This window comes from Arvicanthis niloticus, chromosome 3 (assembly GCF_011762505.2).
Source record: "Arvicanthis niloticus isolate mArvNil1 chromosome 3, mArvNil1.pat.X, whole genome shotgun sequence".
NCBI classification, from domain to species: Eukaryota; Metazoa; Chordata; class Mammalia; order Rodentia; family Muridae; genus Arvicanthis; species Arvicanthis niloticus.
Genome location: NC_047660.1, coordinates 85,620,057 through 85,634,289, shown reverse-complemented (window position 1 = coordinate 85,634,289; position 14,233 = coordinate 85,620,057).

Sequence of the window (14,233 nt, the reverse complement as noted above, 5' to 3'; positions counted from 1 at the left end):
CATTACCATGGTCTCAGGTGGTAGCACAGGGTATTCACATCAGTTGTCCCTCACCACTTTCTTGTCTCCAGTTCTGCCTTTCTTGAGAGTGCACAAGCCATTTTGCTTCTCTTTCTCTCCCATCTCTCCACCACATACTTGCTCATCACAGTGGCTCCAATAGAGGGCTTTGGGTGTCTTCTGTCTGCAGAACTGTATCAGCAATGGCATCTTTTGAAAGGTAGGATGGTTAAATGTTAGTCCAACCCAAAGAGTTCAACACCCCCAAACCAAAAACAAGCAAAGAAACAAACAAAACCCTTGCTAAGGTTAAACACAGCACAAAGAAACTGTAATTCACCATAGAGTAGTCCAGTTTCATGGTTGAACAGTCACCACGAACAGCTAGAGAGCTGAGCAGATAAGATAGGTCAATGACAGGAAGCAAACACAGCAGGGCATGTCAGCCAGCTGTGGTCTCCACTCTGCAGGGGCTGCTCTTCTTCCTGGACTAGGACGTAGCTCTGGGAGTCATAGCCACTCACACAGTGATGGGTTTTCTCAAAGGAAGAAGGCACAGGCCCACTGGCACTTGCGTTTGTTACTGGCTCTATTGATGAACAGTGTAATTCACCATTTCCCAAGGAGCCAAACCAGTAGCTACCTTCAAGTCTCCAGTTCTGCCTCTCTTCACAGCACACACCACTCGGCTTCTCTTCCTTTCCCATCTCTCCATCACCTACTTGCTCACTTCTATGCTTTCCCAGTGAGGGTTGGGTGTGGCCCATGGCCAATGATAAATATTTTAAATTAAAAATTTAACAGAGAACTACAGAGTGCCCACTAGTAGCCTGGACATCTACCCCAACCTACTGTATACATACAGTAAGAGCTGTCACGGCACCACTGTTACATTTAAAATTGTTTCTGTCAGTCAGAAGAACAGGAAGGAGGCCCTCCTGTCCTCAGAAACCTCTCATGCCCTCAGTTAGGATCCCAAAGACCCACCCCTCTGACACCTCTTCCCACCCCTACCCCCTTGTGCCTCTGCCCTTACATGGGCAGGAGGATACCCATTGCTCAAGTGCAGGCCATGACAGTCAGAAGAACAGTGACACACTTGATGACTAAAGGCCACACTCTGCCACAAGTCCAGCCCCCAACTATGACAGATGCCCTGCTGAACCAGAGGTCATATTGGCCACCAGAAATAGAGAACACAGAGACAAGAAGGCAAAAGAGGAAACAGAAACCAAGAAACAAAACACCCATCTAACAAGACAAACTCAGAAATCAGCACCTAGACCTGTATCCATCCCAAACCCAGATGCCCAGATGCCAGTGTAAAAACACAGCCAACAACAGCCAAGGCGACGTGGCAACATCAAAGCCCAGCACGCCGTGAATACTCCAGTATCCAACATCAAAGCCCAGCACGCCGTGAATACTCCAGCATAGCGGAAGCACAAGAAAACGACCATAAACCTTAAAGAGGAAATGAATAGATATCTTAAATAAATACAGGTAAACACAAATGAGGGATTGGAAAAAATGAATAAATCCCTTAAAGAAAACCAAGAAAAAAGAAAGAAATTGATACGTCAGTCGAAGAAAATGTTATATCTAAAAATATTCAAGACACCAGGGGTTCAAATATCCAGGAAATCTGTGACACCGTGAAAAGAAAAGACAAAACCTAAAAATAATAGAAAGAGAAAGAGAAACAGAAAGAGAAGAATCTCAGTTCAAAGGTCGAGAAAGTATTTTTTTAAACAAAATCATAGAAAAAATTTCAAACTTTAAGATATGCTTATATAGGTACAAGAAGCTTGTAGAACACAATATAGATTGAACCAGAAAATAAAGTTCCTCTGCTACATAATAATCAGAGCAGTAAAGATGGAGAACAGAAAAAGGACACTAACGGCTGCAAAGGAAAACAAGCAAGTAACGTATAAAGGCAGACCTATTAGAATTATGCCCAATTTTTCAATGGAGACTCTAAAAGCCTGAAGGTCCTGGATAGTCTCTAAGATACCACAGATGCCAGCCCAGACTGCTATACTAAGTAAAACGTTCAATAGATTGTTTTCACCATAGATGGAGAAAACAAGATATTCCATGACAAAGTCAAAATTAAATAATATCTATCCACAAATCCAACCCTACAGAAGATACTAAATGGAAAACTCCAACCCAAAGAGGTTAACCACACCCATGAAAAACCGGAAAATAAGTAATCTCACACCAGCAAAACCAAAAGAAGGGACACACATACACACACCACCACCACCACCAACAACAAAATAACAGAAATGAACAATTATTGGCAATTAATATCTCTCAACATCAATGGACTCAATCCCCAATAGAAAAACACAGGCTAATATTCAGATGCAAAAACAGGATCCATCCTGCTGTTACATACAAGAAACACACCTCAACATGAAGATAGACATTACCTCAGAGTAAAGGGTTGAAAAAAGATTCGAAGCAAATGGATGCAAGAAGCAAGCTGGTGTGGCTGTTCTAATATCTATCAAAATAGACTTCTAGCCAAAATGAATCAAAAGAGATGAGGAAGGACATTACATACTCATGAAAGAAAAAACAGCTGCCACGATGTAATCTCAATGCTTAACATCTATGCCCCAAACTTAAGGGCACCCACATTTGTTTAAAAAAAAATCACTAAAGCTTAAATCAAACCTCAAATCAAACCTCACACATTAATAGATGGAAATCTCAACACCCCACTCTCACCAATGGACAGGCCATCAAGACAGAGACTAAACAGAGACATGATGGGTGCTAACATGCTGTACCTTCTTCTCAGCGCCTCATGGAACTTTCTCCAAAATTGACCTGCACAAAGCAGGCCTCAACAGGTACAACAGAATTTAAATAACCACGTGTGTTTTATCAGCCCATGATGGATCAAAGCTGGAGTCCAACAGCAACACAGACAACAGAAACCCTGTAAACTCACGGAGCCCAAACAACTCTACTGAAGGATCACTGGGTCCGGGAAGAAATAAAGAAAGAAACCAAGGACTTTCTAAAATTCAGTGAAAGTGAAGTCAAACATATCCAAACTTTTGGGACACAGTGAAACCAGGGCTAAGAGGAATGTTCACAGCATTAAGTGCCTCTGTAAAGAAACTGGAGAGCTCTCATACTAGCAACTTAGCAGCACATCTAAAACTCTAGAACAAACAGAAACAGGAACACCCAAGAGGAGTAGACAGTAAGGAATAATCAAACTTAGGGCTGAAATAAAGAAGAGAATTAAAAATAGAAAGAAAGAGAATATTACAAAGAATAAAACAAAATGTTGGGTTTTTTTTTTTTTTTTTTTGAGGAAATCAACAAGATAGACAAACCCTTATCCATCCAAACTAACTAAAAGACATAGAGAGAATATCCAAATTAACAAAATCAGAAACAAAAATGGGGACATAACAACAGACACCTAGGAAATCCGAAGAATCATTAGTTCATACTTCTAAAACCTATACTCCACAAAATTGGAAAATCCTAAACAAATAGACAAATTTCCTCATAGATACCACTTGCCAAAGTTAAACTAAGATCAGATAATCAATTTAAATAGACCTATAACATTTAAGGAAATAGAAGTAGTCATTAAAAGTTTCCCAACAACAACAATAAATCATGTCCAGACAGCTTTAGCTCAGAAATCTATTAGACTTTCAAAGATATCCTAATACCAACACTTCTCAAATTATTACACAAAATAGAAACAAAAGGACATTGCCAAATTCGTTTTTTGAGGTCACAGTCACTGTGATACTCCAACCACACAAAGACCCAACAAAGATAATTACAGAACAATTTATCTCGTGAACATTAATAGAAAAATACTCAACAAAACATTCACAAACATAAAAAAGATGATCCACCATGATCAAGTAGGCTTCATCCCAGAGATGCAGTGATGATTCAACACACAAAATTCTGTCAACGTAATTCACCATATATACTAACTGAAAGAAAGAAACGTGATCGACTCATTAGATGCTGAAAAAGCCTTTGACAAAGTCTAACTTCCTTTCATAATAAAAATCTTGGAGTCATCAGGGATACAAGGACATACATAAAGACAATTTACAATAGTCCTATAACAAACATCAAATTAATGGAGAGAAACTCAAAGCAATCCCACTGAACTCAGGAGCAAGACAAGACTGCCCACTCTCTCCATATCCATTCAATATAGTACTTAAAGTTCTGGCTAGAGCAGTAAGTCTATTAAAGGGGATCAAGGGAATACGAATTGGAAAGGAAGAAGTCAAGGTATCACTATTCAAAGGTGATATGATATTATTCATAAGTGACCTCAACAATTCTACCAGGAAACTCCTACAACTGATAAATACCTTCAGCAAATTGGCTGGATGTTAGATTAACTAAAAGAAAAAATCACTATCCTTTTTTAATACAAACAACAAAATGGCTGAGAAAGAAATCATGGAAACAATACCCTTCGCAATAGCCACAAATAATATAAAATACCTTGGTGTAACTCTAACCAAGCAAGTGAAAGATCTGTATGGAAAGAACTTCAAATCCCTGAGGAAAGAAATTAAAAAAAAAAAATCAGAAGATGGAAAGATCTCCCATGCTTTTGGATGAGTAAGATTAACATAGTGACAATGGCCATCTTGCCAAAAGCAATCTACAAACTCAATTCAATTTCCATAAAAATTCCAACATAATTTTTTTTTACAGACATTGAAAGAACAATTCTCAACTTCTTATGTAAAAACAAAAAATCTCAGGATAGCTAAAACAATCCTGTACAATAAATTAAGAACTTCTGGAGGTATCACCATCCCTGATTTCAAACTGTACTACAGAGCAATAGTAATAAATACTGCATGGTATTGGTATAGGAACAGACAGGTTGATCAATGGAATCAAACTGAAGGCCCAGAGATAAACCCACACAACTGTAGACATCTGATTTTTGACACAGAAGCCAAAATCATACAATTGGGAAAAAAGAAATGAATATATATATATATATATCACTTGAGTTTAGGGTGATCTATCTATCTATCTATCTATCTATCTATCTATCTATCTATCTATCTATCACCTTAGCATAAAACCAGATTCACTAAAGCTGATAGAAAAGAAAGCGTGGTATAATCTTGAATGTACTGACACAGGAGACAACTTTCTGAACAGAACACTAATAGTGCAGGCACTAAGACCAACAATTAATTAATACTTCACGAAACTGAAAAGCTTCTGTAAGCAAAGGACACCATTAATAGGACAAAATAGCAGTCTACAGAACGGGAAAAGATTTTTACCAACTCCATATCTGACAGTGGGCTAATATGCAAAATATATAAAGAATTCAAGACATCAAAAAATCAAATAATACAATTAGAAAATAGGGTACAGATTTAAACAGAGAATTCTCACCAGGAGTCTCAAATGGCCATCAGGGAAATACAAATAAAAATGTCTCTGATATTCCATCTTACACCTGTCAGAATAGCTAAGATCAAAACCACAACTGACAGCCCATGTTGGTGAGGATGTGTAGCAAGGGGAACACTTCTCCACTGTTGGTGAGAGGGCAAACTTGTACAACATTTGGGAACTTAATATGGCGTTTGTCAGAAAATTGGGAATTGATCTAACTGAAGACCTAGCTATACCAGTCTTGGGCATTGTATTAGTCAGGGTTCTCCAGAGTCACAGAACTTATGGGTAGTCTCTATATAGTAAGGGAATTTGTTATGATGACTTACAGTCTGTAGTCCAACTCCCCAACAATGGTCAGCTGTGGATGGGAAGTCCAAGGATCTAGTAGTTTCTAAGTCTCACAAGGCTAGTAGATTCCAACAGATGTGCTAGCAAGTAAGTGAAAGCAGGTGAAGAAGAGTGAATCTTCCCTCTTCCAATGTCCTCATGTAGGTCTCCAGAAGATGTGGCCCAGATTAAAGGTGTGTATCTGGGACTTATTTTGTCCCAGGCTGACCTTGAATTCAGAGATCTCCTTGCCTTAGTTTCCTGGAATTTGTAGCCATTATGCCTCAGGATCTCCATGCCAAGATCCAGGTCAGAAACTTGTATCTCCCAGCCTCGAGATCTTCCAAATCTGGACAGTAGTTCATTCCGTATATAGTCAAGTTGACAATCAGGTATAGCCATCATAGGCATATACCAAAAGGATTCTCCACCATACCACAAAGACTTATTCAACTATGTTCATAGCAGTTTTATTCATAATAGCCAGAAACTGGAAACAAGCTAGATGTCCCTCAACTGATGAATAATGTGTATCAAATCATAATGGATAAATAAAATGTGGTGCTTTACACAATGGAGTATTATTCAGCTGTTAAAAATAACAACATGACATTGGATGTGAATGAATGAATGGAACTAGAAAAAGCATCCTGAGTGAATTAACTCAGACTCAGAAAGACAAACATGGTATGTACTCACTCATAAGTGGATATTAGCTGTAAAGTAAATGAAAATCATGCTACAATCCAGACTCAGAGAGGCTAAGTAACAAGGAGGGCTCAAGCGCACATAGGTCTCCTTGGAAAGGAGAAACAGATTTTGTGGGTGGTGAGGGGACGGGAGCAGGAGGGATCAGGTAGTGAGGGTGGAGGGAGAGAGCACTGGGAGGATGACTGGGAGTGGGGGGCATGTCAGTGGTGAGATAGAAACCTAGTGCAATGAAAACTCCTTGGGATCTATGAGTGACCCTAGCAAAGACTCCCAGTGGTGACTCCTACAGAGTCCGAAATGGACTGGTCTTCTGTGACCATGCAAGGCTCCCAGTGGAGGGATTGGGACACAAACACAGCCAGAAAACCTTTGACCTACCATTTGTCTTGTCTGCAAGATGTGCTGGGGTAAAGGTGAACTTGTCGGAGTGGCCAACCATGACTGGTCTAGCTTGAGACTATGCCATGAGAGGATCCCATGCCTGATAGATCGCAGAGGGCCAGGAACCAGAGACTGAATAGCCTAGAGACCTAGGATAGAACCAAACAGGACTGCAAAAACAAAAAGTCAATGATGTGATTTCTAATGGTATTCTGCTATACTTGCAGACCAGAGCCTAACATCATTGACATCAGAGAGGCTTCATCCACCATCTGATGGGAAGAGATACAGAGACTACAGCCAGGCTCAGGGAATTTCTGTGGAATAGAGGGAGGAAGGATTCTAGGAGCCAGAGCAGTCAAGGACAAGCAGGAGAACATGACCCACAGAATCAACTAAGCAGGGGTCCTCAGCATATGTGTTATGGTTGTGTAGCTTGGTTTTCTTGTGGGACTCTTCACAATGGGAGCAGGGGCTGTCTCTGACTCTGTTGCCTGCCTTGGAACCCTTTCCTCCTACTGGGTTGTCTCATCCAGCCTTCAGATGATGGGATGTGTCTAGTCTTAATGCAACTTCATATGCCATGTTTGGAGGATATCCCCAGGAGACTGCCTTTTTCTGAAGAGAAATGGAGGAGTGGGTCTGGGGGAGAGAGGAGGTGGAGGGGAGGCTGGGAGGAGAGAAGGGAGGGGAAATTTGGGAGGAATGTTGTAAGGCTGTGAAAGGGCTCTTGGTTTTTGGTAGAAACACTGGCTGGAAGTGTCCCAGAGACCCTGCAAGGGACAGGCATCTATTCCACCACTCTCCCAGAATCCAGGCTCCTAACACATGGTGTGGAACTCCATTAACCTGCGCCATTCAGTCACATAGGATCCAGCCCCTCCCAAGGAGCACAGGTAGAGGGTGTGACTACAGGCTTCAGTTTCAAGAGATTTCTCTATTAATGAGTTACCTAAAGGCCAGAGGGTGTAACCAATTATGTGTTCCTTTTCCCAGGCCCTCCTTCCTTCTTCCTCCCTATTTAAGTCAGGCCCACCCTGGCTTAAGTGGGGGTGTACATCTAGATTCAACCATCATTTGCCATGTCAATAAAGCTCTTGGAACCCCGGACTTTCTCCTGTTATTGGGGCCTGCCATCATGCTGCCGTCCTGGGGGACTTCTCTGTGTTCCAGCCACAGGAGGCTGCCCCCTGGCCCAGGGGGTCCCCACTGGAGAGCCCTGCGCCCCACAGAATCAGGCTGAGTTCACTCCCCTCCCTTACCCTTCCCCGCCCCCCCCCAGCCCCTGCCCGATGTCATGCATAATGAATTCAGTTAAGATCCTGCCACTCTTAGCAGAGACAAACTCATGGATCCACAATGCAACAAAGAACTCACGCCTGAGTGCAGCTGCATGCAGGCCCTTCAGTGTTTTCACTACAGAATGTAGTATGTGAGAGAAGAATAAATTAAAAAAAATATTTCTACAAAAAATCTAAAGGTAAGCATAGGAACTGTAGATGGCTCAGAAGTTAAGAGCACTGGCTTCCTGTTCTTTCCTTCCTTCCTTCCTTCCTTCCTTCCTTCCTTCCTTCCTTCCTTCTTTCTTTCTTTCCTTCTTCCCTCCCTCCCTCAGTTCCTCCTTCTCTCCTTCTTTCTTTCTTTCTTTCTTTCTTTCTTTCTTTCTTTCTTTCTCTTTCTTTGTCAACTTGAGACAAGCTAGACTTTTTAGAAAAGAGGATACTCGGCTGAGATGATGCTCACACCGTACTGTCTGTAGGGCATCTTCTTGACTAATGACTGATGTTGATGGGCCCAGATCACTGTGAGCAGGACCACTCCTGGGCGTGTGGTCTTAAGTGGCATAAGAAAGCAGGCTGAGCAATTCGTGGGTAGCAGGCCAGTTGGCAGCACCCCTCCTGGGTCTCTGCTTCATTGCTGGTCTCCAGGTTTCTCTCCTGCTTGAGTTTCCTAGTGATGAAGTGTGACTTGAGGGCTGTAAGAGGAAATAAACTGTGTTTTCTCCAAGTTGTGTTTGGCCACAGTGTTTTATCTCTGCAATAGAAACCCTAACCAAGCCAGTGCTGCTACAGAGGACCCAGGTTAAGTTCCCAGCACCCAAATTAGGTGGTTCATGATCACCTGTAACTGCAGTTCCAAGGGACCTATGCTCTCTTCTGACATTCTTCAACACTTCACATGCACAGAGCACACAATCACCTCATACACATAAAATAATAAACAAACAAACAAACAAGTGTAGGGCTGATGAGATGGCTCAGTGGTTAAGAGCACTGGCTGATCTCCCAGAGGTCCTGAGTTCAATTCCCTGCACCCACATGGTGGCTAACAACCATCTATAAATGGATATGAGGCCCTCTTCTGGCATGTGGGTGTACATGCAGCAGAGCACTCATGCATTAAATAGATAGACAGACAGACAGATAGATATAAATGAGAATTAAAGAAGATACTATGTTCTCATGAATAACTAAATAATATTAAAAATATATTCCATTTCCAAACTTAAAAAAAAAACAAATGTATGTGATAGCCAACATAAAAAAGCAAGTAAAATTATTTTTAAGAAAATGAAATTTTGTTCAAAAATATAAAATAAGTGCACACCACCCAGACTCTAGCCTCATTCCCCACTGAGTGACTAGCATGCCTCTGTGTTGAGACAGGAAGTGAGCTGTTCAGTTGCATGATGTATTTCTGGGCTGCTGTGTATAAAGAGCCACTGTGAACACTGCACTGACATGTACTGGACTTGCACACGTGCAGGCCTGACAGATGTATATACTTACTGGATGTGCAAACTTGACAGATGTGAATTTAAACTTGGGGAAAAGCCAGAAATGGGTATATTCTACAACTGGAAATTTAGACATGCTGTGGAGAGTCACTAAGCTCAGATGGTCTGACAGGAAGGGTTGGAAGTCTTTAGTGTAATTACGTCTGTGTTTAATTCTCCCTGGATATTGAAGCAGAATGTCTCTACCTGTATCACACTCCACAGTCCATACCGCACACCTCAATGCTGAGCCTGTCTCAAATACAGGGCACTAGAATCCACTCATCTTTCCTCTGGAGGCTGTACACACAGCAAGAGAAGGGCACACTTGTCCACCACCAGACATTTGGGTCAGGGGTCTTGGAAGAAAGGTGGTACTTTCTTCCAGAACTTCTGTGGACAGGCAGATCCTGGTGTCTCTGTGGCAATGATTTGCCAAGTTCATGCCTCGAGAGCACGTGAAATTCTCTGAAGAGGGGAGATATCTGTCCTGTTCACACTGGTGTCCATCTACAGGGTACAGCCCATGGGATCCAGCTTAGGGTCCTCAGAGAGTCAGATAAGGCTTCTTTGCAGCTCCTGGGTACTGAGTCCCATGGTAAGAGACAAAACCTCCCTGTGAGGAGGACTCATAGACTCCATGCTCCTGGGTTGGAAGTTGCAGCTCACTTAGCCTGTATGTCAGTCAGTGTCCCTTCCCTCAAAACAACTCATGGAGAAGGATGTGATGATCTTCGATGCATCAACGGGGCTGCTGGAGGATAATCAGCTGAAGTGACACGCCCAATGCAAGGCTGAGGAGGGACAGAGGCTGCTCAAACCCCGCACTCCAAACCCAGAGCGTGTGCCCACAGCCACACGGGAGCCCTCCAACCGAACACTCTAAGCCAAGCATCTACTATAACATCTGTTGTTGAATCTGAATGGTTGTAGAGCATGCGATTTTAAAGTCTTCTGAGATGTCTCTCTTCAGGTTGTCTCCCACACGCAGAGAACTTCTTTCTACATAGGAATCTGCTTTTATATGTAGCGGTAGCCACAGTGTAGTGTGCAGTTTCTACTTACGCCACAGTGGCTGGGCTCTTCTGAGCCTCCCTTGGCTAACGTGCCCTTCTCTTTACTCCTTCCTCAACACCTCTGAACCTACCCTCAACTTAGTCGCCCTGTTTTCATCTCCTTGCTCAACGCTTCTAAATCTACCTTAGCTTAGTTACACTTCTAATCTCCCACCTGCTACCTTAGGCCCAATCAGGAAGCAGCCAATGGCCACTCCACCAGAGATCTTACATGGATCTGGCGCTATCTTCCTCCAAAGCATGGGAAATACCTTTCCCTTCCTGCATTTCCTAGCTTGCCTGGGGGAACCAGCTGTTGGCCACTGGTATCTTTATTGATTGATCATGAACCATTTGGGGAACAGGACCTTCATTGTTCACATGCAGATTCCCAATCAAAGCATCAGAACCACCCCATATACCCCAGTTTCCCCCTCCACTTCTACAAGGACCTCAGGCAAGTATAAAAATATATGTTGATACTGGCTCATGTCCTTAGGATGGATTCACACTAAGAAAAATAAAGGTGATTCCTCCTCTTCCTCCTCCTCCTCCTCCTCTTCTTCTTCCTCCTCCTCTTCTTCCTCCTCCTCCTCTTCCTCTTCCTTTTCTTTCTCTTCCTCCTCTTCCTCCTCCTCTTCCTCTTCCTTTCCTCTTCCTCCTCTTCCTCTTCCTTTTCTTTCTCCTCCTCCTCCTCTTCCTCTTCCTTTCCTTCTCCTCCTCCTCCTCCTCTTCCTCCTCCTCCTCCTTCTTCATGTCTGGAAGCAAAAGTCATCAGTTTTCAGTGTGTGAACTGACAGTCACAGCCACCACATTTAGCACAAGGATTCCCACCCTCCACAGCTTCTCTAGAAGTGGGAAAGCCCAGACATAACTGTAATGAAATTGCCCACAAATTTCCCTCAAAACCTGAAGTGAACCTGTGCTGAGGTCTGAGAATTCAAATTTGCTCCTTGGGCTGGTGCCTTGGTGGCCCTGGGCAGAAAGCAGAAGTGGCTTTGTTTCTCTGTCTGATCTTCATACTTCAGAACTGGGCTCAGGGCGACCCTTGCCCAGTGTCTCCTGGTGGGGCCTGCTGTCAATGGCCATATGATCATGAGGCATTTGAAGCCACATGCTCTGTGGGGGACTGGTAGGGAGGTGGTGAGAATTATGACTGCACAGCCTTCCTCTTGGCCTATGTATCCTCATTCACAGCTACAATGTCATTTTCAACTGCTAAAGAGGCCTAGAGAGCTACAGGCAGCCAGCCCTTTGAGGGTTGATGGTCCTGGGGGGTTGCCTTGCCCCAGTCTTCCAGCCTCAGCTTCACCAGTTCTCTGGGGCAGTCCTGTAGTCCCTGGGCTATGCTGGCTCTGGGGAAAAAGAGGAAGGATATTTCTGTTTATTTCCTTCTGCTTTCTTAGGTGATGTAGTGGAAAGGTCAGATAAACCTCTGAGAAAGTGATAGTCAACATTTAGCACTAAAAAAAAAAAAAAAAGACTTTTTTTTTTTTGTAGTAAGAGACAGCACAGCCATGAGCCTGCATTTGCAGGTTCATGCCCTTCATTCAGTATCTTCAGATAAAAAGTACCCAGATACACTTGTTCCTGTACTGAGCACAAGTGCACGCTTTTCTTGTCGTTCGTCTAGATGAGAGGCCACAGAGGGGCAACTCGCATGGTGCTTACATTGCTTTAGGTATGAGAGTCATTTGGAGGGGATCTAAAATATCTGAGGCTGTGAGTCTAGTTCTATGCAAATCACTTTATAGAAGGGACTGAGAAATCTGCAGATTCTGATGGCTACTGTTGCTTCCAGATCTAACTACCATGGAAGCCAGGGGACAGATTTGTCTCTCTCTATGTAAAACAGCTAAGTTTATCATAAGCTTACTGATATAGCTGGGAACGTAGCTGGGTGTAGAATAAATAAAAATAAATTGAAATAAATGTACTGATATAAGGGAGACACAGCAATTATCTTCCAACAAGGAAGCATGCAGTACTCTTCCTTGTGAATTCTGCACAGTTGATTGACTCTAATGCTTTTATTTATTTATTTATTTATTTATTTATTTATTTTTGCCAAATTCTTGGTCTCAGTCCAACTATAGTCTCAATTTAACTGTGACTTGACAGATGGGTTTGCATCTTGATCCACAATGCTTTACCAATATGTTTGTAGTCATGAAATCTGACCTACAGTTTACTGGCGAAGATTTACCATTCCCATACACACTATTGTTAAATGGAGACTGCATTCATCTCCAGCTCTATGTGGGTTGGTTCCCACTCACTTGCCCATGATACAAATCACTTTTCTGACTTGGATAACAGTTTTCAAACACTGGTGAATATTCCTGCAATTTTCTGTGCTTTTTCCCTTTGTAGGGTTTATCAATACAAAACGATTTAAATTCAACCCATTTTATTGGTATTTCTTCACCTCCCCCACTTCCCCAAGCTCAGGAATTATTGTGAAAGAGAAGGTAGAATGATTTTAGGAGCCACAGGTGTTTGTTTTCTGGACACAGCAGGACATTTGCACATATTAATTGAGACAGATGCACAAGACCAAGATAAGCTCAAGCCAGACAAAATTTCAGCATCGAGGGGAAAGGTGGGTACCAATCCCCACCCTGGCCAAGGAGCTATCGGTAATTGATAATTACTGGGAGACCAAGGTTCAGTTCTATTTTAAAGGGTGAGACTTTTTCAGCAAAGACCACCAAGAGTTCTCAGGCAGTAAAAACTTGGCATTACTTGTTTAAACACACACACACACACACACACACACACACACATACACACACCACACACACATACACACAACTGGTTTGTGGGTTTGGAAGGGAAGATGAATCTGGGAGCAGTCTGTAAGAAGTGAGCATAACCAAACATACTGTACAAAATTCTCAAAGAAGTGATTAAAAACAAGAGGAGAAACAAACAAACAAACAACAAACAGAAAACATTTTTCATCCATTAAAAGAAAAGTCTAGTGACCGAAATAATAAGCCAAGCCTTTGTTTGTAGCTTTTCCCAATTCTTATGGTATAAATTCTTCCTCCATGGGCAATTTTAAGCTACCAATGGGCGTCTCTACATCCAGAGCTAAGAGGAAGTGCAGCAAGCATCTCTGTGGCTTGTATCCAGTGGGTGAACCTAACCAATTTAGGTCACAGAAAAGTAATAAAATACAGTGTGCATTGCCTTTGTTTTAATCTACATTACTTAATTACAAGTTCCCATAATTTAAATTATTACTGGAGCAGGAATTGGATCAACTATACAGAATTAAATTCCAAGGAGATGGGCTGGAGAGATGGCTCAGCAGTTAAGAGCACTTGCTGTTCTTCCAAAGAACCCACAGTTTGATTCCCAGCACCCACATGGCAGCTCACAACTGGTTGTAACTCCAGTTAGGGCTTATGACACCCTCTTTTGGCCTCTGGAAGTACTACATAAACATGGTGCACAGACACACATGCTGACAATACACCCATACACTTAAAAAAAAAAAAGACCTACATGCAGAACGGGTAAGAGAGTTTTAGTT